This window comes from Culex pipiens, chromosome 3, assembly GCF_016801865.2.
Source record: "Culex pipiens pallens isolate TS chromosome 3, TS_CPP_V2, whole genome shotgun sequence".
Lineage (NCBI taxonomy): Eukaryota > Metazoa > Arthropoda > Insecta > Diptera > Culicidae > Culex > Culex pipiens.
This window is the reverse complement of record NC_068939.1, coordinates 12,548,530-12,576,133: the sequence shown is the minus strand read 5'-3', so window position 1 is coordinate 12,576,133 and position 27,604 is coordinate 12,548,530. Positions and strand designations below refer to the sequence as shown.

The window sequence follows — 27,604 nt, the reverse complement described above, 5'->3', positions numbered from 1 at the left end:
CATCTTGCAGTTCGTGTTGGACAACTCCTCCTGAGCCATGCGTCAGAGATGGTGGTTAGGATTTAGAGAAAATGCAGAAATGCACCCTCTGACTGCGGTGTGACCATATATGCTGCTCCGACGGCAGATCGCGGCATTAGGGGGCAATGGACTCTGTGCAGTGGCAGAATCCACTGCAATAGAGAGAGATAGAGAAGAAAGTGACCTGATTTGGTGCTGCACTCTATCGAGATTGTGAAGAAATTGAAAGTGATCTCATAAATTACTTGTTGCATAAAATTTGAAAATTTCCTGAAAATTTTTTGATTTTGTTTTTGTTTTTGTTTTTGTTTTTGTTTTTGTTTTTGTTTTTGTTTTTGTTTTTGTTTTTGTTTTTGTTTTTGTTTTTGTTTTTGTTTTTGTTTTTGTTTTTGTTTTTGTTTTTGTTTTTGTTTTTGTTTTTGTTTTTGTTTTTGTTTTTGTTTTTGTTTTTGTTTTTGTTTTTGTTTTTGTTTTTGTTTTTGTTTTTGTTTTTGTTTTTGTTTTTGTTTTTGTTTTTGTTTTTGTTTTTGTTTTTGTTTTTGTTTTTGTTTTTGTTTTTGTTTTTGTTTTTGTTTTTGTTTTTGTTTTTGTTTTTGTTTTTGTTTTTGTTTTTGTTTTTGTTTTTGTTTTTGTTTTTGTTTTTGTTTTTGTTTTTGTTTTTGTTTTTGTTTTTGTTTTTGTTTTTGTTTTTGTTTTTGTTTTTGTTTTTGTTTTTGTTTTTGTTTTTGTTTTTGTTTTTGTTTTTGTTTTTGATTTTGTTTTTGTTTTTTGTTTTTGTTTTTGTTTTTGTTTTTGTTTTTGTTTTTGTTTTTGTTTTTGTTTTTGTTTTTGTTTTTGTTTTTGTTTTTGTTTTTGTTTTTGTTTTTGTTTTTGTTTTTGTTTTTGTTTTTGTTTTTGTTTTTGTTTTTGTTTTTGTTTTTGTTTTTGTTTTTGTTTTTGTTTTTGTTTTTGTTTTTGTTTTTGTTTTTGTTTTTGTTTTTGTTTTTGTTTTTGTTTTTGTTTTTGTTTTTGTTTTTGTTTTTGTTTTTGTTTTTGTTTTTGTTTTTGTTTTTGTTTTTGTTTTTGTTTTTGTTTTTGTTTTTGTTTTTGTTTTTGTTTTTGTTTTTGTTTTTGTTTTTGTTTTTGTTTTTGTTTTTGTTTTTGTTTTTGTTTTTGTTTTTGTTTTTGTTTTTGTTTTTGTTTTTGTTTTTGTTTTTGTTTTTGTTTTTGTTTTTGTTTTTGTTTTTGTTTTTGTTTTTGTTTTTGTTTTTGTTTTTGTTTTTGTTTTTGTTTTTGTTTTTGTTTTTGTTTTTGTTTTTGTTTTTGTTTTTGTTTTTGTTTTTGTTTTTGTTTTTGTTTTTGTTTTTGTTTTTGTTTTTGTTTTTGTTTTTGTTTTTGTTTTTGTTTTTGTTTTTGTTTTTGTTTTTGTTTTTGTTTTTGTTTTTGTTTTTGTTTTTGTTTTTGTTTTTGTTTTTGTTTTTGTTTTTGTTTTTGTTTTTGTTTTTGTTTTTGTTTTTGTTTTTGTTTCGCACAGAAACTAAAAGCTTTTGAGAAGCTGCTTTTCATAAAAAGTTCCATATCAAATACTTAAAAAATGCAAAAATACCTGCATACATTTCGAAATTTCTATACAAATGATCTTCGTTGAAAAAAAAAAATAATTTACAAAAATGATTGATAGAATTCTAGGTTAAAGTTTCAAAAGATCATATCTGCATAAAAAACCCGTGACTCATAGGTTGTTTTGAAAATTTACTCTAGAATTATGATAAATTTTAATAGTCTTCTCTAACAAACCCATAAAAGTATATTGCTATACTGCCCCTGATCGCATAAATGTCCCATATGCATTTTCGTCACTTTTGAGTTAATAATGCAGTTTGGTTCAAAATCGTGTGCTCTTTCAAAAAAGCCTATAAGTACTTTGTTCAAGAAATCAGGAGGAAATCTAGTTTTTTCGAGATAACTTAACATGTAGCCTTATGTGTGGGACAAACTTCAAATGCGTTTTTCTCGGCTTGCTGTTTTTGCATATGGGACATTTATGCGAACATGGGCAGTATAAGGATGTTGAATCACAAATACATGCCAAGTATCGCAAATATATTCCTTTGACATTTACCAACACTCGTAGGGTAAAAAACTGGACGATCCAACGATTTGAACTCCAATAAAACGCAGTTTGCCCAACAAAACACCCACCACAAATCTTCGTCATATAAGTAGAGCGGGACTTGGAAGGAAAAATTGCGAGCTTTTTCACTTTTTATCGGTTTCATTTTCATCATTCGGTTTGTGTGCGTGGCTGGTCGAAAGTGCACTTTTCCTATCAAAACTGAGCCAGCGTGTGTGTGCGTGTGCCCCTCAATGTTGGCTGGATTTCTTCGTCAGAGCACTATAAAGCTGGCAATCATCTCGGGAGGGTTTTTTTGCGCACTTTTTCATCCATTTTTGCATACATTTGCCGCAGAAAATGAAGCGAAAAATGTGCAAACCACAGCGAAAATAAGCCAAAGTGGGTGCACACAAACACACACGCTCACTTTCCCTACTTTGGAGTTTGAAGTCTATAGAAGTGGCCAAGATGGGTGGTTTAATGGTCGTCTCATACACACTCTTGACACTTGGCGCCCCGAGTGTGCCACCCAGTTTTTCGAGATTTTCCCCCGCCGGTTGGGGTGATGGATTGGATCTGCGGAATGTTGTGGTGTAACGAGTTCCTTTCTCTTTCACTTAGTTTTTTTTTATTTTATTTGGTTGATTTAATTTTTTGATTTATTGAAACTACCAGGATTGCCTCAAAACATTTTAAAATCATTTTGTTTGTTTTTTTGCCTTCCTCACCTTACTGAGGAAAGGCTATAAAATCACTCGAAAAACGAAATTTTTAATTTGACCTCCTAGACCCACCTTCATGTATACATATCGACTCAGAATAGAATTCTGAGCAAATGTCTGTGTGTGTGGTGGGATGTTGATCAAAAAAATTTGCACTGGATTATCTCGGCACTGGCTGAACCGATTTGGACCGTTTTGGTCTCATTCGATCCGTCTTGGAGTCCCATAAGTCGCTATTGAAAAATATAAAGTTTAGTTAAGTACTTCAAAAGTTATGCTAAATAAACGATTTTAACAAAAGTCCGGAAGATTGTAAAAAGGGTGGTTTTTGTAAGAAACCCCGTCTTGTTATACATTGTTAGATAGGTATTCAAAAGATCCTTTCAACGAAATCAAAAGATTGAAGATCTGATGACCCTATCAAAAGTTATACGCACATAAGTGCCCTGAATTACCCAATCAGATGGTATGAATAATGATTCAAATTGATAGAACTGAAAGGTCCACCCTTTGTTTCTATTTTGAACAGCATTACCCTCTAAATGTGAGGAAGGCATCAACCACCTAAAGGTGAATTAAGTAACGTTTTTTTTTTGAATAATTTGTTTTATTTGAAAACGTGCCCGCATTTTCTTTGAAATGTTAATTAAATAACTTTTCAAGGTGCGTATGTTTTTAAAATCTCAACATACAACCATTTTACCATACTATTATCGCTATTTTGCAACAAAGTTGATAAAATAAAATTTAGGATTCTTATTTTTTTTTCATAATCTTTTTCACGTTTGATCAATTGGAATTTTATATTGAGTATTCGTTCCAATTTATGAGCAACTGTTCGAAAAATTCAAAGAAGCCATTTTGAATTGGTTCACCCACAGGTTCACTCATACAAGACTCCGTACAATTTTGGCAGCTGTCCATAAAAATAGTACGTGAATATTCGAAAAAAATTATCTTTCGAAGGAATTTTCTTATCAGTTTGGTATTTTCGGCAAAGTTGTAGGTATTAATGAGGACTATTCAAAAATAAATTGGTAAACAGAAAAACAAAATTACGTGAAATTTTTAGTAACATTTTTGTCACAGAGATTAAAATTTTCAATATAATTTTTTTGTCATTTTTTATACGTTTTAGAAGTAAAAAAACCGCAACGTTTGAGCCATAGAAAAGTACAGACAAAAACGTTGCCGTCATGTTTAGATTTTTCGAAAAAATATTTCTTTTGGAAAAATATAAATTTTACTCGATAAATGTTGGAATCTAGACTAGACATTTTTAAATGGTTAAATATTCAATATTACGCTCTTTAAAAATGTTAGAGTTAATTTCAAAATTTTAAAAGTATTTTTTTTTTTCGAATGGATCAGACTTGAAAAACTTAATTTTTCTTGTTTCTTTTTTTCGTTGCATTTCAGCAACGAGAGGTCCAATCTTCAATGGTTCTTAGGCAATTTTTATTGGCAATATTATACAATAAAATTGCCTAAGAGGCTAAAATAGAAAAAAAGAAACAAAAAAAAATCCTAAAAGACATTGAATAAATTTTAAGAATTTTTTTTTCAGGAATGGACATCATCACTATTTAACAAATCGAAAAAAATAAACCGTTGATATTTCACTTCAAGTGGCTATATCTTAAACATGGTGAATTTTTTTTAAATCTGTAATTTTTGGTTACAAATGAGATTTTTCATTAACACTTGTACACTCGACCCCCGGTGGTTGGTCACTTTTTCGTTTGACACTTTTTTAGTTTGTACCCCGTTGGTTGGTCAAAGTCAAACTAAAAAGTGACGAACTGTCACTTTTTTACACGGCGCTCACGCACACTATTAAAACAAACGTTTGGTAGTGTGTGTGAACTCCGTGTAAAAGGGGTGTCAAACTAAAACGTGACCCCGTTCGTTTGACAACAGTTGGTGTCAAACCATCGGGGTTTGAGTGTAGTACCAACGGGGTCAAAATTACGCGAAGCACCAAGGGGGTCAAAAAAGTTGCACAGTAAAAAATTTCTGTGTAAAATCGCATGCAAAAGCATGCACATCACCTTTGTGAACAAAAGCATGTAATATTGTATGAGAAAACGTGTACACAAAAAGCATGTACAAAAGAAAAATAAATAAATTTTGCACACCCCAAAAATAACATCAATCTGCTGAGAGTCAAATCCAGATTACCAAGTCCGCGCCCCAACCATCTCGGCTATCTCACCGTCTTGAAAATGCTTTGTTCAACGCCGATGTAGCAGTAGGTTTCCCGTACGTCGTATACTGAATTAACTGTATACGATGTATGGGGAACGTACAGCTACATCGGTGTTAATACAACCACCTTCACAGCGGCGAGATAGCCGAGACGGTTGGGGCGCGGACTTGGTAATCTGGATATGACTCTCACCAGATTGATGTTATTTTTGGGATGTGCAAAATTTATTTATTTTTCTTTTGTACATGCTTTTTGCGTACACGTTTTATCATACAATATTACATGCTTTTGTTCACAAAGGTGATGTGCATGCTTTTGCATGCGATTTTACCATCGGATTTTTTGCTGTGTGGAAATGCAACTTCGACCGGCTGTATCTCGGCGAAAACTCAACCGATTTGGATGATTCTTGTTGCATTCGATCCGGAAGAATGTCAAGAGCCACAGACAGATGCGTCTACCTTAAGTTATAATAACAAAAGCATTTCCAACTTTTTTTCTAAGGGTTGTATGAGCCGGTGAAGTTGCATTTCCAACTTTTTTGACCCCGTTGGGGTTACAAGTGTTAAAAACTGAAGTTAAATCATTTGTTCGAATTTTTTTTTCAAGATGCGCATTTGTTTCAAAAAATTTTATCTCGGCTGAAAAATTCTGTCCATATTTTTTAACATTTCAAAAAATTCAAAAATAAAAAAATGGAGCTTGAATTTTTTAAACAAGTTAATTTAAAAACAGCACATTTTTTTCGTTCTACCGTATTTTCTCTGAAAAGTCCTCATTAGTACCTGAGCAATTCTCTACGAAATCTGTCTTTTTTCTTCAATTTTATTTTTTTGTGTTTTTTAATCCGACTGAAACTTTTTTGGTGCCTTCGATAGCCCAAAGAAGCCATTTTGCATCATTAATTTGTACATATAACTTTCTATACAAATTTGGCAGCTGTCCATACAAAAATGATAGTTGAAAATTCAAAAATCTGTATCTTTTGAAGGAATTTTTTCATCGATTTGGTGTCTTCGGCAAAGTTGTAGGTAAATCGGACCATTAGTTGCTGAGATATCGACATTAGAAAATGGTGGGTTGTTTGGGTGAGACTTAAAAACATCAATTTTCTTGTTTTTAAACCTTTGCATGGCAAAATCTCAGCAACTAAGGATCGTATCAACAAAGTTCAATAAAGCAAAATATAGAGAATTTTCTCAGCTTTTCAAAAATATTTTTTTCAAAAGTGGGCTAACAGGTGCACCTCAATTAAAAAAAATGAAAAACTGCGACTGTTTTCAAAAAAGTTACCTAAAAATGGATTTAGCTTGAAAACGGTGCACTTTATCAAAAATTCACTAAAGTACTTTTTGTTTGCAAATTTGATTTTACATCGAAAAATAGTTGAAAGTTGAAAAATATTTGCGACGAATATTTCGATTTTTTGAAAAAATCAGTATTGATTCAAAAATTCATTACTCGGTCAAATATTTTTTGCACAACCTGGAAATTTCTGAAAAGTTGGCATTTGATGTCCTCTAAAACATATAAAAAAAAAAATAAAAATAGTGTTTTTGCAAATCAAGATTTAGTGACAAAAAGTTAAATAAAAAATCAGCAAAATTTGTTTTGCCGTGTATCATTTTTTTCCAGTGTAGTCCTTATCCATTTAGTTTTCCTTCTGTTAGTATAACTCGCCTTCGCACAAAGCCGTCGTTTCTGGTTTGCACCGGAAGCAAAGCAAGAACGCCCCAGCAGCTGGACACCGAGTTGCGGCTGAGGACAAAAGCAAAGGCCAGCAGAGCCAACCAAAACCCCTACACAATCCCCCTTCCCTTCCCACGCCTTGTCTTTAACATCAATCCCTTCCCTACTAACTCCGAGTAGGCCGCGGGTAATCGCTCCCCTCCCACTAACATTTACACACAAGATCCTCTGTAATTATTAAGTCAAATGTAATTACAAAAGCCGACTCGGTCCTAACCAGGTCCCAGTACCGAAAAGGACCTAATAAAAATAATTTTATGAGAGTCCTTATCCATACCTACAACTTTGCCTAAGACACCAAATCGATGAAAAAATTCCTTCAAAAGATACAGATTTTTGAATTTTCACATATCATTTTTGTATGAACAGCTGCTAAATTTGTATGGAAAGTTATATGGACAAACTAATGATGCAAAATGGCTTTTTTGAGCATACCGAAGGCACCAAAAAAGTTTCAGTCGGATTAAAAAATACAAAAAAAATCGAATGACCGAAATCTGAGAGAACTGCTCACCCACAATTTGCCAAAAACACCAAACCGATCAGAAAATTCTATTTCAAAAATTTACGAACCATTTTTGTATGGAAATCTACGAAAATTGTTTGAAGCCTTATATGGGTGAACCAATGACACATAATTGCTCCTTTGGTCATAGCGAAGGTCCCCATTACGTTTGATAAATAAAAAATAATAATAAAAATACACGAAACAGGCCGATTTTGAAGAGAATTGCTCATGATTGGGTTTATTCAAAGTCATTTGAATTTTAGTGAATTATTGAGAATAACAGTACCGCAAATTTTTTTTCACGAAAATCGACGCCCCCTTCGAGGATCGAAAACTTTTTTTGGATATTTGCATCGGCCGTAGCAGAAGAACAAATATTAGTTGAAGTGCAACTTCAAGCCACCCACAAATAATTTTAATTATTATTTTATTACATTTAATGTTCACAATGACTACATTTTTTACATAAATAAAATTAAACAACCGTAAACAATAGTTAAGTTCCAATAATTTTATGATTAAAAAAATATGTTCTCATGTTTAAAGTCTTATTAAACTTCAGCAATACCAATTCAAAACTGTCAAAGTGATTGTTGTCCTTCGCATTAAATTACATATTCCCAGATTATTTTGAAGCATTGTTCAGATTATATTCAAGCACAAAACTTGAAAAAGACAAAATAAAATCTTGATTTAATCATCCGAAGTATTTTTTTGACGACGTTTTGACGTTTTGACGGAAAATTGAGTCTGGACTGTACAGCGTAAAGCGTTAGGTCATTGCAAATATCTTTTGGAGTTTATGTCTCTCGACTCTGACCAAAGTCTGTTCCAATGTACTGTATATCAGAATTTTACAAAAAATCTAAATATTTTTAGGTGTGCCCAAACATGCGAATTTCAATTATCAACGCAGGAAATGTGTTTCAAGTTACTTCAGTTGATTAGACTTCTATTTCCTGTAGTAATTTTTTATAGTTTCCTGAAAAAAAATGCTTTCTAATTTGTCGAACGATTTTGAAAGGGGGGCAACATAAAACATTGTTTAAAATAAAAAAAAGAAAGATGCATTTTGATTTCAACATGAGCGTCCTGCTATCATCATCAATCTTTAATGCGACACAGACGTCGGACGTTCGCAGTCCAAAAATAATCCCTGTAGTTCAGCGACATTAGTCCAAGTGTTAACTCAATTTAAAGCCGTCATTTGAGCCACTCATTAGGTCCTCTTTGCATCCTCAACTTTCCCCCTCTGCTATAGGCAATCAAACGTCAAAATTACCCCCCACTAGAGGGCGCTGAAACTTGGGGTGATGTTTTCATTATAACCAACAGCGAGTAAATTGGTTTGAAATTTGAAATTGTTTTATTTCATCATAAAATCGACATTAGTAGCAAATTATACAATTTTCAGGTAAGAAATAAGTAGCTTAATTGTTATAAACGAAAATATTCTTGTGATGTCCGATTTAACCTGTTCATTATCTGATTCAAAATAAGGAAAAGTTTTAATCAACCAAAACCTAATTAATCAATTGAGAATGTAGATTATTAAAGTTTATAAATATTTTTTAAAGTCACTTCTACCATAAAAGCAACGCTCTGCTTGAAAAATGTTAATTGGAATGATTTTCAAAATTAGCAATCTAACCTCATTCTCGCGTTTTCAATCCGGATCTCAGAATTTTCAATGAAAAAGGCAACTTAGCAAAAAAATCAAAAAGTCAATCGATAGAACTTTTTATTTCTTACCTCCTGTTAACTTTATTTTATTCCAAAAGATCAATTTTCTTTAAAAAACCTTAAAATAGTTTTCACTCCCCTTTGCACTTATCGCGCAAAAACGTAAACGTAACCTTGCACCAAAGTTCTCCTACTCGAATGTAGGTGGCGAATCGAGATTTTAGCTTTGGTTTTTGGGGGCCTATCACTGCAACCAGAAATTTGCAACGGATTTGCATAAATCCACTCACACAACCACAAACCCACAACCATAAATTTATCTCTGAAAAGGTGCAGCCGAGTGTGGGTCAACGACTTGTCAAGATTAAGGAAGAATTTTCCTATTTTAAACCAACTAGACACGAGTCGTAGAGAGCTCGATATCGTGAGCTGTCCGCCATAAAGCATCATCGCACCTAACCTCAATTTTCGTTCCCCCTGTCCCCTAGGAGGAGGGAGGGATGCATCGGGATTGGGGATCAAGAACCGGTATTTCATTGGCTGAACACATATTTTAAAATTTTATTTAAATTGTTAGAAAATACATTTAAAAAATCTTTCAAGCGTTTTAAGATTTATCTTCTTGATTTCAAAGTTTTTGACATTTTTAACAAAAAAACTAACTTTTAAAGTCAAAACACCATGCGTCCCCATCGAAAATACTATCACCAGCGCAACTATCGCATGTCACCAGCGCACAAACAATTTGAAAGCCATTGCAAAACCTTGACAAACGTTCATGGTGAGTACAAAAAACACACTACACTACACTCTCTCACTCGCACAAACACATATCCGCTCGTTCAATGATAGTGTTATCAAAGGCTCATGTCGCTATTATTGTATAACTCACGTCACTATCGTGGTTCCCTTCGCCACGATGGCCCTTCAGCCAGCCAGCATTGCAGTTATTTATGAAGGGAAAAAGGCTTAGTGATTCTTAGGAATTTTAAAATTATTAGGAATAAATAGAAACATCTCTAAAGAAAAACAAATTGATGTAAAAATAAAGGTTTTCTCCTTAATTTCCAAACAAATTCAAATTAAAACTTTTTTTTCAAGAAACCCAATCAAAAAAAGAGCAACTCCCCTTTTCTCGCGTCAGAGTGCCATCTTCAAACAAACTATCACGTCGGGTGGCCGGATTGAAGGTTCTTCGCCTGTCTGACCGCCATGCGTATCATTGCCTCTGTTATCAGCGAAATGCGTTTTGTTTGTGCGTTTGCGTTCTTGTGTGGTAGCGTTCGTGTGGGTGAGTTTGTGCGCGCTTGCGGTCATTATCACATTTTGAAGTCGTTTCCATTCTGTGTGTGTGTGTGTGAGTTTGTTTGCAGTTTTGCGTTTTGAAGTGCAGTTTAAAGTGCGAAATTGCTCGAGTAACAATTTAGAAGAACTCATTTTCGTAACAACTCACGACTGATTTCGAAAAACTTTTATCCCAGGTTTTTACCGTGTATTGAGTATAAAAAATAGTTAATCCTTCTTGATATGTAACACTTGATTAATACGACAATTTCAGGAGACATAAACTGATTTTCAAGGGCAAATGCAAGCAGTTTTTATTTTTTCAATCAAAGTGGAAAGAATCCAATATATAAAAAACCTTGTTTAATCCACCTTTAGGTGGATGGTGCCTACCTCTTTTTTACGAAATTAAAATTATCGTCTGAAGTAGAAGTTTACGATATAAAATAAAATGCAGACTATTTGTCAAGCAAATACAGACATCGCCTATTAAGAAAATGGCAACCCTCTACACGTCTTTTTTGTTGCGATCAGACGCAATTATTTAAGGTCGTGTTGAAAATCACCCTTTTTTTGTTGTCGTCTAAATAGTTTTCTATCATAACTTCTAAACAACTAAACGAAACTTTACGATTTTCAATACCAAGCTGTAGGAACCAAAACAGGACCATGTAGACTACATCTGGACAAAATTCGTTCAGTCAAAGCCGAGGAAATAAAGTGCATATTTTTGATCGATATACCACATACACGAACAGACACTTGCTCAGAATTTGATTCTGAGTCGATAAGTTTAAGTATAAATGAATGTTGGTCTTAGAGGTCAAATTAAAAAGTTAATTTTCGAGTGATTTTAAAGCCATTCTTCAGTGAGGAAGACAAAAATAGTGACAGCTTAATTTCCGAAATTCAAATTTCAATTCAAATTTAATTTGAAATTTTCGTTTTCTACTATCTTGATTTTTTTCCAGAAAATCATATTTACCATAAAAATATTCGAAAGAACTAAGCATTCTTTAAAATCGAAGCAATTTTCATTTTATTTTCTATCTTGCTTGCTCGTTCCAGGGTGACCACAGATGATGCATGGTAAAATTGTCAATTATTTTTTCATGAAATTAAATAAAAAAGGTGTTGGTTTTTAAGCGGGTTTTCAACAATTGTACGTACAAATTAACATGGGGCTTTTGAACCCTATTTTCTGGAACTTTAGTAAAAAGATGCCCCTGTGCCCTCTTATGCCAACTACACAGAAAAAAATAATTCTGAATGTTACATCATAAATGATGTAACACTTTTGGACGTTATTAGTTATTTAAATTTAAATGCAATTTGATGTAAATTTGCAACAATTAATGCATAAAACATGATTTTACGTGTGATACAGACGATTACATCGAATCCAAAGTTTAACATCAACCGAGTTAACAGGTGAATCATAATTTCCTTGTCGAGTAAATTTACACTTTTTTTTTGTGTAGATAGGAAAATCACCAAGCTTAGTACAAGAGAGCACAGTTGCATTAAAACGATGAATATTCTTTTTTTTTTCCTCAAACTTTGCATATACATACTTTCGGTATGTCCAATGAAGCCATTTTTCATTATCCATTTGTTAAAAAAAAGTAACATTCAAATTCGATTCGGTCGAGGGATTGGGCAAAAAAAAATATATGATTGAAATTACAAGCCAAATTTTCACCAGCTCAATGAAAAAACCATTGGAAAATTAACTATACACGCTTACAGTTGATATAAAATCATTGGTTAAAAAAATAAAGATCTGAGGAATTTTTTTTAGCGAAAACAAAATTTTTGTCGGAAATCAATTTAAATTCAATATGCTTGTGAATTGACCCAAACATGCTAAAAATGATATTAAACGCAAGGGAATGCATTTTTAATTCATTGTATAGATACAATACAACTCAATTTCAAATTGAAAATTTGAACTCATTTGAATAAATATTTTTTGCTCCCTGAAAATTAAAAAAAATGCGAAAAAGTACCATAACCGCATAATTGCTCAGTCAAGATTTTTCGAATAATTTTCGGAAAATAAAATCTTGTAAAACATCTATGTTTGACTTTATTTTTTTACTTGAAAACACATTTTGCACTCTAAAAGTATTTTACATAATTTTTGGTACTGTTCACCGTTTGCAAGTATATCCACCAAAAAGTAAGTTGTATAAATTTCGATTATTATTTTTCTAAAGGTTCTTAACAATTTATGATTGACCATTCGAAAAAAAGTGTTTTTTTTTTGTTGGATAGATCAGAACAATTCACAATTGTTTGATTACGATTTAAAGTCTAATAGTTTTTGAAAAATTCTTGTCAGATTAAATCACGACTATTTGGTAGATACTTAATTTTTTATCATTTTTTCTGTATATTTTTCTCTCAAACAACATTGAAAATATGGCCCATTTAAAATGATAGTCATGATTACAAAATTTATTTTTTCGTAATGATCATTAGATTTCACAAATGTTTTTTTTTTTCAATATTAAAAATTAGACCATTAGTTGCAGAGATATTGGCATTAGAAAATGTGGGCTGTTTAGATGTGACCTAATCCTCTCAGGAATAATGGAAATAATAAAAAAATCCAAAACTAGTTCACAATTTTCGCATAATCGCAAAAATATTTATGAAAAAATCAGGTCAAAAAAAATAAATAACTTAACTTTTCTTGTTTTTTTCCATTTATTAGTTGTATTTTAGAAACCAGAGACCCAACTTTTAATGACTCTTTGAAAATTTTATTGGAAATCTAAACTATTCGAACAAAATATTTTCAGGATTAGACACATTTTTTTTAAGTTAAACTTTAATTTTTAGTGGCTTTTTCTTGGAAACGGTGCACTTTATCCAAAAATCTGTAAATTTGATTTCACATTAAAAACTGGTCTTCTATTTAACATTTTTTTTTGTAGAAATTTCGATTTTTTTCCAAAAATCACTATTTTTTGAAAAATTAATTACCGATTCATGCCGATTGTTTGACCATACTTATCTATAGCTAAAAAGTTGCGGATTGTGGTCCCCTAAAACATATCAAAAAATCTCGATAATAAAAAAAACGAATTTTGGGAAATTGAGTTTTTTAAAAAAAAGTTAATTGGAAAATTGGCAATTTTTTTCCATGTACCAATTTTTTCTCAATAGTCCTCAACAATACCTACAACTTTGCCGAATTGATCAGAAAATTCACTCAAAAGTTACAGATTTTCGAAAAAAAATAAAAATGGTCGAAATCGGCTGATTTCGTAGCGATATTATATCACAAAAGGATAAATGTCAGATTGATTCCGACGTTGAAGAAATAATCCTTATCGTTGTATTTTGAAGTTTTAAAAATGAATCGTTTAAAGAATATTGTGAATTTCTGATACAATAAATTCCAAATCCTTTGTTAAGCTCCCACAAGACAAATACCCCTTCATCAACGGCAACTAATTTGCGGTGAAAATGGTTTGATTGCACGGCCCCCTTCAAAGGTGAGATTTGCATTCGCCACAGATAATGCAATGATGCACTTTTTTATTCCGAGCCCCGGGGGTGACGCTGGAGCATTGAACTTGGAAAATGAGGGACAAAATCGTGCGGTGATGGCGCATCACGTGCACTGCTTGAGACAGTTCAACCTCCCCCAGAGGTGTGAAAGTGAAGCGAGAGAGAGAGATGACAGTCACCCATAAGGGATGGTTTAAGGTTGAGGTACTTTGGATGCTGGAGATTTGTACTGGTTGATGGATCATTAAGTTGTTTGAAGTTTGCTTTAGTTGACAGATGGAATGTAAAGTCCACGACAAAGTCCAACAAAATCCTTTCCGTGAGGTATCTATGTAATAATTTATAGAATTTTGCTTTGCAGATGAAAATTTTCCCTTATTTTATAATTATTTATCTAAAGTTTATGCTAAATTTTTGAAGTAAACAACATTCTTTTCCGAATACAACTTTGTAGCCAAAAAATGCCAGATTAATCCAAAGTTATCACATTTCAACACCCTCAGCATCAAATAATTCACGATTTCCCCTTCTATCGCGAAAAGCTCCACCATTCCTCCTCCCTCGGGGGCACCATTCACCCACTTCCCACGTGACTCAAGCACCCACCCACTCACCCCTACGCTTTCCAGTCCAATTTTCCAAAGCTCTCGTCTATGCCAAGCGAAAAGGAAAAAGTGATTGCGGTCAAACGAAATGGAAAAAAAAGCCAGCTGAATTCAGGTTCAAAGCCACCACCAAGCAAAAGTGCATCGTCGTTTTGTTTGTGTGTGAGAGAGAGAGAGAGGGGGGAGGGGAGAAAGAAAAAGTGCAACGAAACTGCATTCAACTTGGAGTTCGACGACCCAGCAGCGTCAGAGTGAGTGTGCAGCGTGGATTCGCCAAACATAAACACGAGAAGAAATGCTGCTGCTGCTGGTCGATGCACTTCTTCTAAGAGAGCTAAACACACCACCGAGGCACATAGATAGAGATAGAGACTTAGACTAAGCAACTAGTCCGCATGGGAAAGATAGAAGAAAGGTGCAGCGAAAAAGTATAGAAATAGTCCGGCCAAGTCCAAGTCTCGAGTCTCGGTTCGCGGTTTCGGTGAATGTATCACAAGCCTTGGGGGCGAAATGCGGGCAGGGTGAACACTTGAAATTTTGTAAAATAAAAAAAAAACACAAATCCAAAATTAATCCAAATGTTTAAATTAGAAAATCAAAATAAATTAAAAAAAAACATAAATTGAGTAGACACCCTGCCCTAGCGAGACCATATCTTGGATAGGCATCAACTGGAGTGGCGGCCACAGCCAGTGATGGTATTTGATTAAAGTATAATGAGAGGAAAAGTGCATCTATCCTGCCCTTGCCTCCTCCTCCCCTTCCAGATCGTCGACGCTAATCGTAAGAGTCTTGCAGGAAAAGTTCACGGAGCTGGTTGTTGACGGAACGAAGTTTGGCCAGCTTTCGTTTTTCAAAAACGGAGAAGTTGCACCGAACTGCAGCAGCAGCTTGCATCGGGGGAGCATTAGAGGTTGATGTGCTTGTTTGGTGGGCTGTTGGTGGGATTTACACGAACATAGTTTTTGGAATTCGTCTTGATCTTGCTACATTGTTTAAGCTTTTTAAGCTATGCATGCAATTTTATGCAGATTTTTAAAGAACCAAAAACTTAATTTAAAACCACACCGAACAACCTGAATTTAAAATACTTTTTTTTAATCACTGCTATCAATTGCATAGAGTTCAAAATTATTTCATAACAAAAATGCGTATTTAAATAAACATCTTTTATACGATTGTTACAAACTATTCTTCAAAATCATAAACAAGAAAAGGTTAATACTTAAAACACCTTTATTTTTTCGTTGCGTTTGATTAAAATTGACAAATGATTTTTTTTTCTGATGATAAAGATTGTATAATGGATGAGATTCAAATTTCATATTGTTTCTAACTAAGACTAATTATCTAGAAATTTGTAGGGCACTTCGAGATTGCTTGCTATTTTAATTTTTTTTTCAAGCATTCCCATAAAACTATGCGGGCTTGTCTTACAAATCGAGTATAACGTCCCGGAGACTTCGAGTGACATCCCACCGGCAGTCGCATACGTGTACTTTGAACACATTTTTTAATGGCACTCACTTGTATTAAACGTCAAAACACGCGACTTCCGAAAGGATATCAACAAACACTTTTCGTGGAAATTTCTTTCAGTTTTCCAATTTATTTATCAAAATTTGGCATTGTTTTATAAAGCCTTCGATAAAACTGCCAATCTTTTGAAAATGTCAATCCCGCTGACAGTATGCAGTGATATAAAAATCTTTATATTACAGTTTACAGTCATCCCACATATTCGGAACACCCACAAATTCGGAACACTTTTGTGTTAATTTGTCAATAGCATGCCAAATGCATCTTTTCTGTCGACCCTAATATTTTTAGGACCTTTATTTGGACATTCTCTTGCTATTTCACTAGTAAAAGTAGTACTTTTTGAACAAAAAACTTCATTTCAAGACTATTTTATCCTGAGCAGCAAAACACTGCCTCCAAATTGCATGTTCCATAATTGTTGGGATGTTATTGTGCCTCCCACAATAGTGGAACACCAGAATTTAACTGATATTTTCACAAAAAAAGTTATCAGACTATTCATAAAACATAACTAAGCTTGTGGGGCCTCGTGGCGCGGTGGTTAGCGGTTTCGGCTGCCGATCCTTAAGTTGGGGCGCGGGTTCGATTCCCGCCTTATCCTCCTGGTCTTCTATCGGATGGGGAAGTAAAACGTCGGTCCATTTGCGTAAAAGAGGTTTTGGGTGACTCACCACACATAACCTTCGGACGCCAATAAAAGAGCAGAAACTTGCAAAAGAGCCCACAAAAGAACCGGGGGTCGTTAAAGTGGATTGCTTTGCTTTTTTTACTAAGCTTGAGTTTCATTGGTTTCAGTGTGTGAAGTCATTATTTTGTAAAAATTATGAGCTCCTGAAGAGATCCAAAGTGGATTTCAAGGGTCACAGTTTTTCTACAAAAACTTGATATAGAAGTTAAAATTTGCAGTTATTCGATACAGCATTCGAAAGATCGCAAGAAAAGCTTTCAAATGAAGGTAAAAGCGAATCATTATGTTCAATTATCGATTTCCTATGATTTTTTGAACATTGGCCGATCTGTAAACTGTTCTGAATATGAGGGATGACTGTAAAAAAAAGATCAAGGAACCAGTGTTGCAAGGTTGCCAGATAAATCTGGGAATTCCAGATTTTCATTTGTAAGTCAGAATAAAAATTTATCATTATATGTGAAAGATTTCGACAGATTTTATGTTGTCTGCCAATTTTGAACATCTTTTTGATTCAAATCAACGAGTTTAATTGAATATCGAAAAAAATGGAAACATTCGAGTCGAATTTGGATGGTGGAGCAGCTCGATCAGAAGGCACGGCGTCGGGTAAATTGTGCAATTATTTTTCAAATAATGTGTTAAATTTTCACGGTGAACAACTCATTTCTATAGAGTCGTTTATCGAAAGACACGATGACATTTAGGATAGACCATTGGTGCGCGGGCCGCGGGGACGCCTAGACTCCTTTGTCATTTCCATCTCTTCGTTGATCGTAAGGCACGCCGCCGGTTTAGTTCGTTTAAGTTATTATTTTAATTTCATCACAATCATTTACACGGTGCTTTGTTTTCTTTTCGTTAAAATTTGTTGATCGTAATAACGTATATCAACCGGCAGTTTTGGTATTAACTTATTAGACTATCCATTTTATGAGGAGTAAAGCATCTTTTATTTACTATTTTTTAAATTTGCTAGCGTTATCGTATAAACAGTAAAAATATACTGATAAGTCCATCCCATATTTACTGCTCGGTTGGCACGCGCACGATTCAAAAACTTTTTAAATAATCAATTATGTATCTTTCCGCAGGCGGCTGCCTTGGATTTTTAAAATTTCAACCGATAAACAAATTGTTTATGGTCGCATCACCTACCACAGTGAATAATGACCTCAAACCAATCTTACTAACCCCTCAAAACTCATGTGATACTTTGTCGGAGACGCAGCCGATTTAGCGGTCTCCATCACTCAAGTATCGGACTAACATTCTCATCCGGCGTCGGTATTGATCAGCATCATAGGGACCTTCAAAAATTGCGAAGGGGTGATGATTGGTTCCTACTTTTCATCTGTGGTCCACGAAGCAATTTTTGGGGTCCTGGTCAATATCGAAGTAGCAGCTACGGGTAGACACCAATGCTATGCTATGCTATGCTATATCGAAAAAGTAGGTAAACATTAATTTTAATGTAAATCCAATGTTTTGAGGTATAAAATCAATTAGTATAGAAACATACTGACCTTGGCAGAGAAAAGTTCAAAGTATCTCAAGTAGAAGTTTTCAACATATTTTGAAAAGATTAAAAATTTAAAAATTTGGAATTAGAAAACTTTGATAAATAAAATTATTCCAATACTCTCAAAGTGTCACGTTTTTTTTCAATGAAAATTAGTTCGAACTGGAAAACGGGATGCATCATCGGGTTGTTTAGACAATTTTACTCAAAGAACATTAATATATTATTACTTCTTTAATTACAATTTTGAGGTGTGCTTAAAACAGGATTAAAAAATAGCTTCTTATTCATAGGCATTTTTAAAAGAACAACTTTCATAGCAAATGTTTGATACATGCAGCAAAATTGAAAGTTGAATTCCCAAAATACAAACTTATAACAAATCTTTACTTTCACCACATTTTAGGGATATAATCGAAAAAATGTCTTTTCGACCTTTTCAAAGGTTTGAGTTGACTCATTTTTTTTTAAATATTGTATTGGAGAGATCGGGACATTTCATAATACTTTAATTTCTTGACATTGAAAATTGGCAGCAGATTAGTGCGCTGACCACGGGGACGCGTTGTCTTGTTTTTGCATGCTCATTTTCATTTCTTTTGTGTCGCTGTTTATGTCCTTGGGTGCGTGCTTATTATAATTAAATAATGGCATCATTAGTGCGCTGACCACGGGGACGCGCTGTCTTGTTATTGCATGCTTATTTTCATTTCCTTTGTGTCGCTGTTTGTGTGCTTGGGTGCGTGGTTATTATATATAGGTGAAGGGATTTTATTAAATGATCATTTTATTGCAGTATGTTATTTAATTGATTATATAACCACACTATATTTTACACTTAACACATTATACAAAACACATATGAAACTGTAAACTGGAGCGTTTGGTTCGGTATGTCCACGCATCCTTCCTCCCCTGATGATTCTGTGAAATGTGATCCGTTCTCAGAATCCTCTCTCGGTAAACACAACGTAGTAGGGCTGGCCGCTTTAATTTTTGCAATACATTTTCGGGTGTTCTCGGATGTACTGCAATTATTAATAATGACAAGAAAAGTGCTTGGGGCGTAATCTAATCACAAGACTTTCCAGCATGCCTTCATCGGACTGGCTGCGTTTGTGTTAGATTAGATTAGATTAGATTAGATTAGATTGACATTGAAAATTGGCAGCATATTTGTTAAGTTCACTTAAAAATTTAACGCTTTTATAGTGATGTAGAGAAAACATGAAAAATGCATGATTTATGGAGCCATAGCTCAAAAGATGGCATTTTTGTCATCTAAAACATATTCAAAAATTGGACTGTTCGAAAATGGTTTTATTTAAAAATGGATTTTTTTAGAGTGAAACCATTTTTTCTGAAAAGTTCTAGGCAATTTCTACAGCTTTGCCAAAATATTGGGTTTTTTTTTATTCTGAGAAAGTTCTAAGAATTTTGTTTATATTGAGCTATAAGTTTAAATTTTTGATAGCCTTTATAAATGGACGGTTTTCAAAATTGTAGGGAGGCAAAATGACTCCTTTGGTCATGTAGAAAAAAACAATTTTCAAAACAGATACTTATTCTTCATAGAAGTTCTCTATTACGCAGTTGTTTTTCCATATAAAATACGTACTTTTAAATTTTCGTTTAATTTTTATAAAGTTTAAGGGTACTAAAAATGGCATGAGTTTAGGGTGGTGCAATTTTTGGTACCGAATGAATGTTAAAAAAATAGGTTTTCCAAAAAATCGAAAATATTGCCTAATAATATTTCAAAACCAATTTTTAGATGCAAAATCAAACATGCCATCGAAAATTAAATATTTATTAGCATTAATGAGCCTGTTTTTTAAATTTTAAAATTATTTTTATAACAAGAGAGGGAAAATTTCACAAAAGTTTCATGTTTAGCGGTGAAAATTTAATCCATAGTTTATGAGAATAAAAGATGCAAAATATTTTTAGTGATTATGTTTTAACCTCTACTGCTCAAATTTTTTTTCGAGGATTTTTTTTCCCCGTGTTCAGGACGTCATTTTGAGCAACTTTTGTTCTACGAAAAATTTAACTTCTCTTGTTTAATGTTTTTCTTGTTTTATTTTTAGTATTTTAATTTGCATTTATCTTGTTTAGTTTATGTTTGATTGTGATAGTATTTGGCCTATTCCACTACCTAATATAATTACATTTCGCCTATCTCATTTTTCACGTTTTTACAGCCACTTTTTCAATTTTTTGCTTAAAAAATGACATTTTTAAAAACATTGGCAAAGTCACATAAAACATGTTAAACTTCCAACCCTAAAATTTTCTGAAATTTTAAGAGTTCTTCTTTCCAATACTTTTTAATGATCAAATTTTTTTTGGAAAATTGATTTTTGACGATTTTTTAGATCGAAGCCCGTCTAGAGGCGGGGTTAGGTTAATGATTGCTCCAAAAAATCAGACGAGTTAAAATTAAAAAAAGATTTCAGATAACAATTGAAAAAATTTGGGGATTGAAATCACCAATCAACAAATATGGGGATTGAAATCACCATGCTGCAATCCAACCCAAATTTGCTATTAAGAGATTGAGCGGGGGAAATTTTAACTACGAAATATAAAATAGCGAAGCGTCGTTTTTTTTTCAATTCATTCTTAGGTTTTAAGTGAAGCTTATTAAAAAAAAACCCTGTGAAATCTTATGTTATTGTCAGATGAATTCTGGCAAAATATGCTTAAAAGTGCATTTCAAATCGTTGAACGCAAAATTTACACATCTGACAAAACTGTATCTTAAGTATCAGTACTCTCCATTGAATTCAATGCAAAAACTAATTTTAAATTTGTTTACACAAAGGTTGAATCTATGATGAAAAAAAACGCATTTGAAAAATTCGAAAATACCTTAAAAAGATGGAGGCCGATTTCTGTTATTATTATTATTCAACCTTTGCACTGCATTGAACCGCTCCAAAATAGACACCGCTGGAGCAGACTGCAAAACAAATCGTTCAAACCAGATACAACAACAGCTGTTTGTTCAGCTTTCTCAATGCTGCTAGAACCAAAACCAAACTGCGTCTACGTTTACAATATTTCGCGCGTCTTAATTTTGTCCAAATTTAGAGACTTTGCGCATGAAAGAGTAAACTTTGCGATCCAGAGCCAGCTGTGTTTGCCGTTCAATTTCGACAACTGTTGTTTAAGGTTGATTCAAAATGAGGCACTCATAAAAAATAGTGTTCAATAATTTTGAAGATTTTTTAAATTTCTAAAATCCATCGAAAATTTCCCCCTCACTTGCACTTTTATCACATATCGCTGTTATAACCTCTCAATCGCAGCATGATCTTGAAAGCAAAAACCGCGCGCACAAACCCGAGTTGCATGCTGAGCTGCGGCCAAACCTGATGGTTGCATGGAAAAATTAATCCCCCCGCCGCAATCAAGACCCCCTCAGGCTCACGTGCATGGTTTATTGGCACGATAGTGAAATAATTTCACTTTTTTCCGAGACCGCAAAAGTGCATCGTTCCGGAGTGCTTTTGGAAAAGCTCGTGGGGAGGGAGCGGAGACTTGCTCTTGCCTCTGGCCATAACCGCAAGCAGCAGCAGCAGAATGAACTTTTATTTTTTCCTTTGCGAACCGCATCAAGATTATGTTTTCTTTAGGAAGGGCACACGGTGTTGAAAGTGTTAGATTTCAGAAAGAAAATTTTATCTGTGAAAATTATCGATTTCAACAAAATTTATTATTCAAAAATGATTAAATAATGATCAAAATCAAACCATTAAAAACGAGGAAAATTTCCCGTCAAACCCACCTCGTGTGTTGTGGTGTAACGACTCCACAGCGCGGTGGGCTGCACTTTTCTTCTGCATGCTGCTGCAGTTGCAGTTGCCCCCCCTTCGGGGTGGGGGCTGGAACGTGCAGTCATTGTGCCGAGGAAAAACCGGCCGCAAAGTGAAATGGCACGGTAAATAATCGGCCGTTGAACTTGAAAAATACTGAGCAGGCCCGGTGGAAATGTGGGTAGGCTTGCGAAGTTGGAGTTGCGGCTTTAGTACACAGCCATGACTTGGAAAGTTGGACGACATTGGACGGGGTTCGCGGGTTTGATCGTGTGGTTTTCGAAAATGACAGTTGAATGGATTAGAGCCCGGAGGATCTTTCAATTCAAGTGGCAATGAGTCGGACCACGATCTAGGTTACTAATCTGAGTCGTATGGTAATGATGCACAGAGAAGGCCTTTTCACAGTAACTTGAAGAAAAGCAAAAAGCAGGCTATATTTAAGCACAAATTCTATTTTTATTTACAACTAAATTTCAAAATTTATTTGACGGTTAAAAAAATTATATGAATATCAGCACTTTTATTCAGCAAATCTATCAAATTTATTCTGTTGTAATAACATTCTCATCATCATAACCCTTACTATGCTCATCAGCATAAAATACACAAATATCCCACTTCTATTTCTTCCATCCGATTTGGCATCCTTCCATCTCGATCTCATCAAGGCAGTTACTCTGTATATTTATGTTCATATCATCATCACATTACATTGCGCACACTTTTCCTAGATTTTCGTTCAAAACTCCCAACCAAACCCCTCACCACTCCCACCCATCCAGCCAGCAGTGCAATTTTCCCCTTTTCTCCTCATCCGTCATCTATCGCAGCTTTGAGGCAGCCCCAGTGCGGCTCAGCTGAACTGAAACTGCAATTGCAACTGCATCAACGACGACGCGTTCGTTCACCTCGGAATAGTGGCCAATGGCCGTCCCTTAGACTGGGCGCGCAAACGGCAACAGAGCTCCCAACTCTCTAGCGGAGTTGGACACAGTTGATTCGTACACTGCACTGGTGGACGACTTTTACCCGGGCGGAGAAATGCATCTTCATCATGAGTGATTTTAGCTTTTTTTTTTTACTTCCAAAAAACTTAAGAGAATTTATGTTAAAAGTCAATACAATACAACTTAAATTTTATTTCTAACTGTCAATTGATTATTCATTATCTCAATACAGTCCAGACTCTATAATCTGAAGTTTCGATTATTTATAATCTGAAGATCTTAAGTTTCGAAGTGTCATGGGAAAAAAATGCCAGGAATTTAAAAATATATATATATTTTCCGTTCCGGGAATTCTTTATGTGGAAATATACACCTTTTTAAAACCTTTTGACATTTATTTTTAAAATTAAAAAATAATAATAATGATGACAGAACTAAATTTTTTTAAATTCAATGTAGTGTCCTCATTGCACTTATCAGTTCTTCTGAAAATTCCTCGCCATGATTTATTTTAAATAATATTAATTGCTTCACAAATGGGAATAGATTTTGTTTATTTGTTGGGCGATATTATGGAATGAAAATAAACAACTATAATTTTGGTAAGATTTAAAACAAAAAATGTTGTTGTATCATTTGAAAATAAGGTGCCACTTTTCCGCCAAGATCATAATTGAGTTTTTTCTACATTTCTATTTAAGCTGAATCATTTAAAAACAATTTAGAATTAAGAAAATGGTGGCCAAAAATTGCAAACATATTTTAAAAAACTCACTTCAAATATTTACACACATGATATTTCAAATGAAAAACAGATTTTTAAGGTAAATTCACTTATGCTACAAAATACTACTGATTATTTAATGATATTTTGTACGTATTGAAAGACACCTCATAATTGAACCTCATTTGAATCCAAATTTCCCGGGAATTGTTTATTTTCCGTCACAAAATATCGAAAAATGGACTCAGATTCGTGATCTGGGACAAAAATTACCCCTTAGGAAAAAGTTTCACGCAAATCGAAGAGGGGTCGGGGCAACTTTTTCCGATTTCGTGTGAGTTGGCGTAAAATTATCCAGCTGTAAAATTTGAATCTAAGAAAGAATCTGTAAAATCTGAAGCCGAAAGGTATGAAATTCAGGAAATCTCGAGACGTAATACACAGCAAAAAAAAATGAATTTTGGAATGTTGAAAATTTGGTAGGTTGAATATTACCTCTTTTTTGAGTAAAATTACCTTAAAAAAATGTGTAAAAATGTGAATTGTCAGTTATTTTATGAAAATATTTTTCACCTAAATATTTACGTCAAAACCCTTATTTATGTCTAATAAGAAGGGGATAAGAACTTTCAATAAAATGTGCTTAAACTTTTAAAACACCAAAAACGATGATAGTTTCAGAATTTAATCGTAACAACTTTTGTTCCTTTTTAACAGATAAGTTGTTTTTTTTTGTGGATAAAATCAGCTTTGAAAGTTTAATGCAAATTGAACACCATAAGTTTCAAAGCCGATTTTTGGTCGATTTTGCATTTTTTTTTTCGAATTGTGGATATGAAATTATTAGAAATCGATAGCCGTGTGCTCTCTTGTACTATCTAGATAGGAATCCCAGCAAGCTTAGTACAAGAGAGCACACCGGCATCTAAAAATAGAAAAAGAAAGTGTTTTTTTTTTAATCTTTTTACGTTAAGAATGCCTCCATTTTTTTCAGCTTGCTTTTTATTAATAATTTCGAGAAAAATTAGAATCTTGCGCTCCAATAAATCGCCGCAGAAAGATATCGTCGCAATGGGAAAACCCTGGGAAACCTAGAGAAGGCAGGAGAGTAGGCTTAGACAAATTTTTAAAATTATTGTTGACTGCCAATCTGAGATACTCGTAGGGACTTTTACTGCTGGCTGACGATTGATTGTCGATTTTGGCTGCGGTTGTCTGGTTTCTGGTGGCGGAATCTACCGTTTTTGAACCGGGTACCTGGTCGGATGGACGCACAGCGGGCATTGTTGGCTCCGTCGGGCATGCTTCCCCATCGTTGGAGAACCTTGACGCCCAGCCATACGCTAACCCGGGCATGCTCAGAGGAGACATTACCTGACGGTTAAGGTCAGCGGCTTGAGGGCTATCGGCCCTGATTTTGATTACACTAAATGGCACGAGACAATGGGTAAAAGTGAGAAAATGACCAAAAATTTAACAAAACATGGTTCCACCAAAAATTACTTCTCTTTGGTTCCAAGAAACCCATGTTTAAGTATCTGATAAGAATCTGATAGAAAATTACCCCACAGACCGGTTGCCGGGGTACGGACCACCGATAGATCCAGTTTGGTCAAGAATTTTGATTCCATTGCTTTTTCCATACAAAACAATCCTAGAATAGCAAAATAAAATCCATGAGACGGAACATCGGAACCAGTTCCAGAACCGTATTTAGGAAACAGCGTTAACTCGTCGGTTAACTGGCCATGCGACGTATGAAACTTTTTAATTTTGAATGGAGAGCGTCTTCAGTGTATTAGTGTATTAATTTGTCTGCTGGGCGGTCTGCGGTTCCCATGTTCCCCGGTGGTCACAACCGGAATCCGTTTTTGGCAAAACATCCCCCTAACTGCATTACACAATAAATGAACGCAGTTGCGAAAAAGCCTCAGGATTGATATATTTTTTAAATCAAACATGATCCCTGCAATAGAAGGAAGAAGATTTATGTTAAATATTAAATATTATTCCATTAAAAAACGCTCACCATCTGAAAAAGACTCTCAAAACGAAAAAATAGCATAAATTGCTGATCTGCACTGACAGCAATGTAAAGTGAAAATCAAACCGATTGCTGCGATCAATTGAAAAACTCCTTGCGCTCCTATATTTGGGACCCCTTCAAGATAATCACCAAAACTGATTATTTCTCAATACGCGCAATATTTATATTGTGCAAACAAGGACCAGTAAATTATCAATATTTGATAACACAACGACAACAACAAAAATAAGAATATGTTACATTTTTCTTCTTCTTGAGACTTTATTGTCTAAGGGTACATTAAACCAAAAAAATTTAATGATGGTTGTTTATTTATATTTAGCAGCCTCAACAAAATTTTAAATGAATGCTATAGAAAAGCTCTAGAAGAGGATCACGATATTTTACTTGAACAGTTAGCGTTAGCGAAAGTTCCAAAACATTAAAATTTCCACGAAGGATTAGCGCGATGCACCGCAACAGGTTTCATTCACCGATGACCTTTATTTTCCAGCGTCGTCGCGGAGAAATGCACTGCCTGCCTGCCCGCTGGTGCATGCACTTCTGTGCAAAAAAGGTCAAGAAACTGCACAATGCAACACAAGTCAACCAACCAGCTGGCTGAACCGGGGCTCCAAACCGAGTAATGTAATTACAACAAGTTTTACAAGCGAACGAGCGAACGAAATTTTCTCCATTTTCAAAGTTCATCCTCGAAAACAATTTCCATTTTTTTCCTTGGCTTGTTTTCTTCTTTCTATTTTTTTACTGATTTGTTTCGCTGCATTTCTTACTTGCACTTTTCTCAGCAGCGGCGGCCACGGCCAGCGTCAAACAACTTTGGCCTAGGCCTCGAGGCTTGGACACTTTGGATGAATGGATGCACTTTTCCAGCGTCGATGGAAGAAAATTGCTGATTAGTTCACCTAATTGTGTGACGAGATTTTCTTACATTTTTAAAAAATGATTCTTTTATGTTAATTTGAGATTTCTTTTGATTAATAACCATTAATGACAATTTTTTTTTAACGTTTGAAAAAATAAGCTTATTCCCCTAATTTGGCTGCAGTTGCACTCTGACAGAAAGCGACAGAAGAATGGCCGTGGTCGCCATCACGCGCCAAACGTGCACACAAAGAAAAAGCAAAAGGAAAGCAACATTGGCAAAACACACACCAACACACACACTTACATCAAACGCGCCCAGTGAAAGACTCGGGAAATGGCCTCTCGACAGCATAAAGCGCGGCCGTTTTCGAGAGGACACGAGAGCATAGGAAAACCGCGTGTGCACCGCCGTTGAACTGCGGCGAGACCGGTTTAATGCACTTGGTGGGCATAATCTAAACATACTTTGGCGAGTTAGATCCGAACCCGCGATCGTTGGTCACGAGGCGGAGGCGTTGAATGCAATTTCTTGATTTCTTGTTTTTTTTTCTTGATACTTTCTTTGTGTTTTGAGTTGCTTTTGGAGAGGAAAAGATCATCGTCTGTAAACATATTTGAATATCAAATATGAGATCGATTACTCTTTTTTAATGCATGTTATAAGAATGACGAAAAAAAATTACAGCGTTTTATTCGACTTTGTTGTTATAACGAAATTAGAGTAAAAGTTCTAAAATAACATTGACTAAAAATATTAAGGCGTTGAAGTGCAGTTTTCTGAATTTTCCATTTTTCCAGGATTTTTAATTTTGTATTTAAGGTTACCAAACATTACCTGAGTTCAATCATGACATTTTTAGATCGTCTTAAAAAGCAAGCCTTTATACAGTTTAGCAGGCCAAACAAAGAGATTTCCTCATGAATTTGGAAAATTGCGTACCTTTTCTATGACCACAGAAGACATTTTGCATCATTAATTCGTCTATAGAAGTCTCCATACAATTTTGGCAGCCGTCCATAAAAAAGGCCATTACAATATTCAAAA

General features: G+C 34.2%; 1 protein-coding gene across 1 annotated transcript in view; it reads right to left on the bottom strand.

The window, feature by feature from the left end:
* The window catches only part of LOC120432598 (anaphase-promoting complex subunit 15), a 35,314-nt gene extending 7,955 nt beyond the window's left edge, over positions 1–27,359 (bottom strand). The window contains exon 1 of the mRNA XM_052710998.1: positions 27,356–27,359. The gene's annotated coding sequence lies outside the window, so the exon portion shown is untranslated. The remainder of the gene's footprint in view (positions 1–27,355) is intronic.
* Between the last annotated feature and the right edge of the window lie 245 nt (positions 27,360–27,604).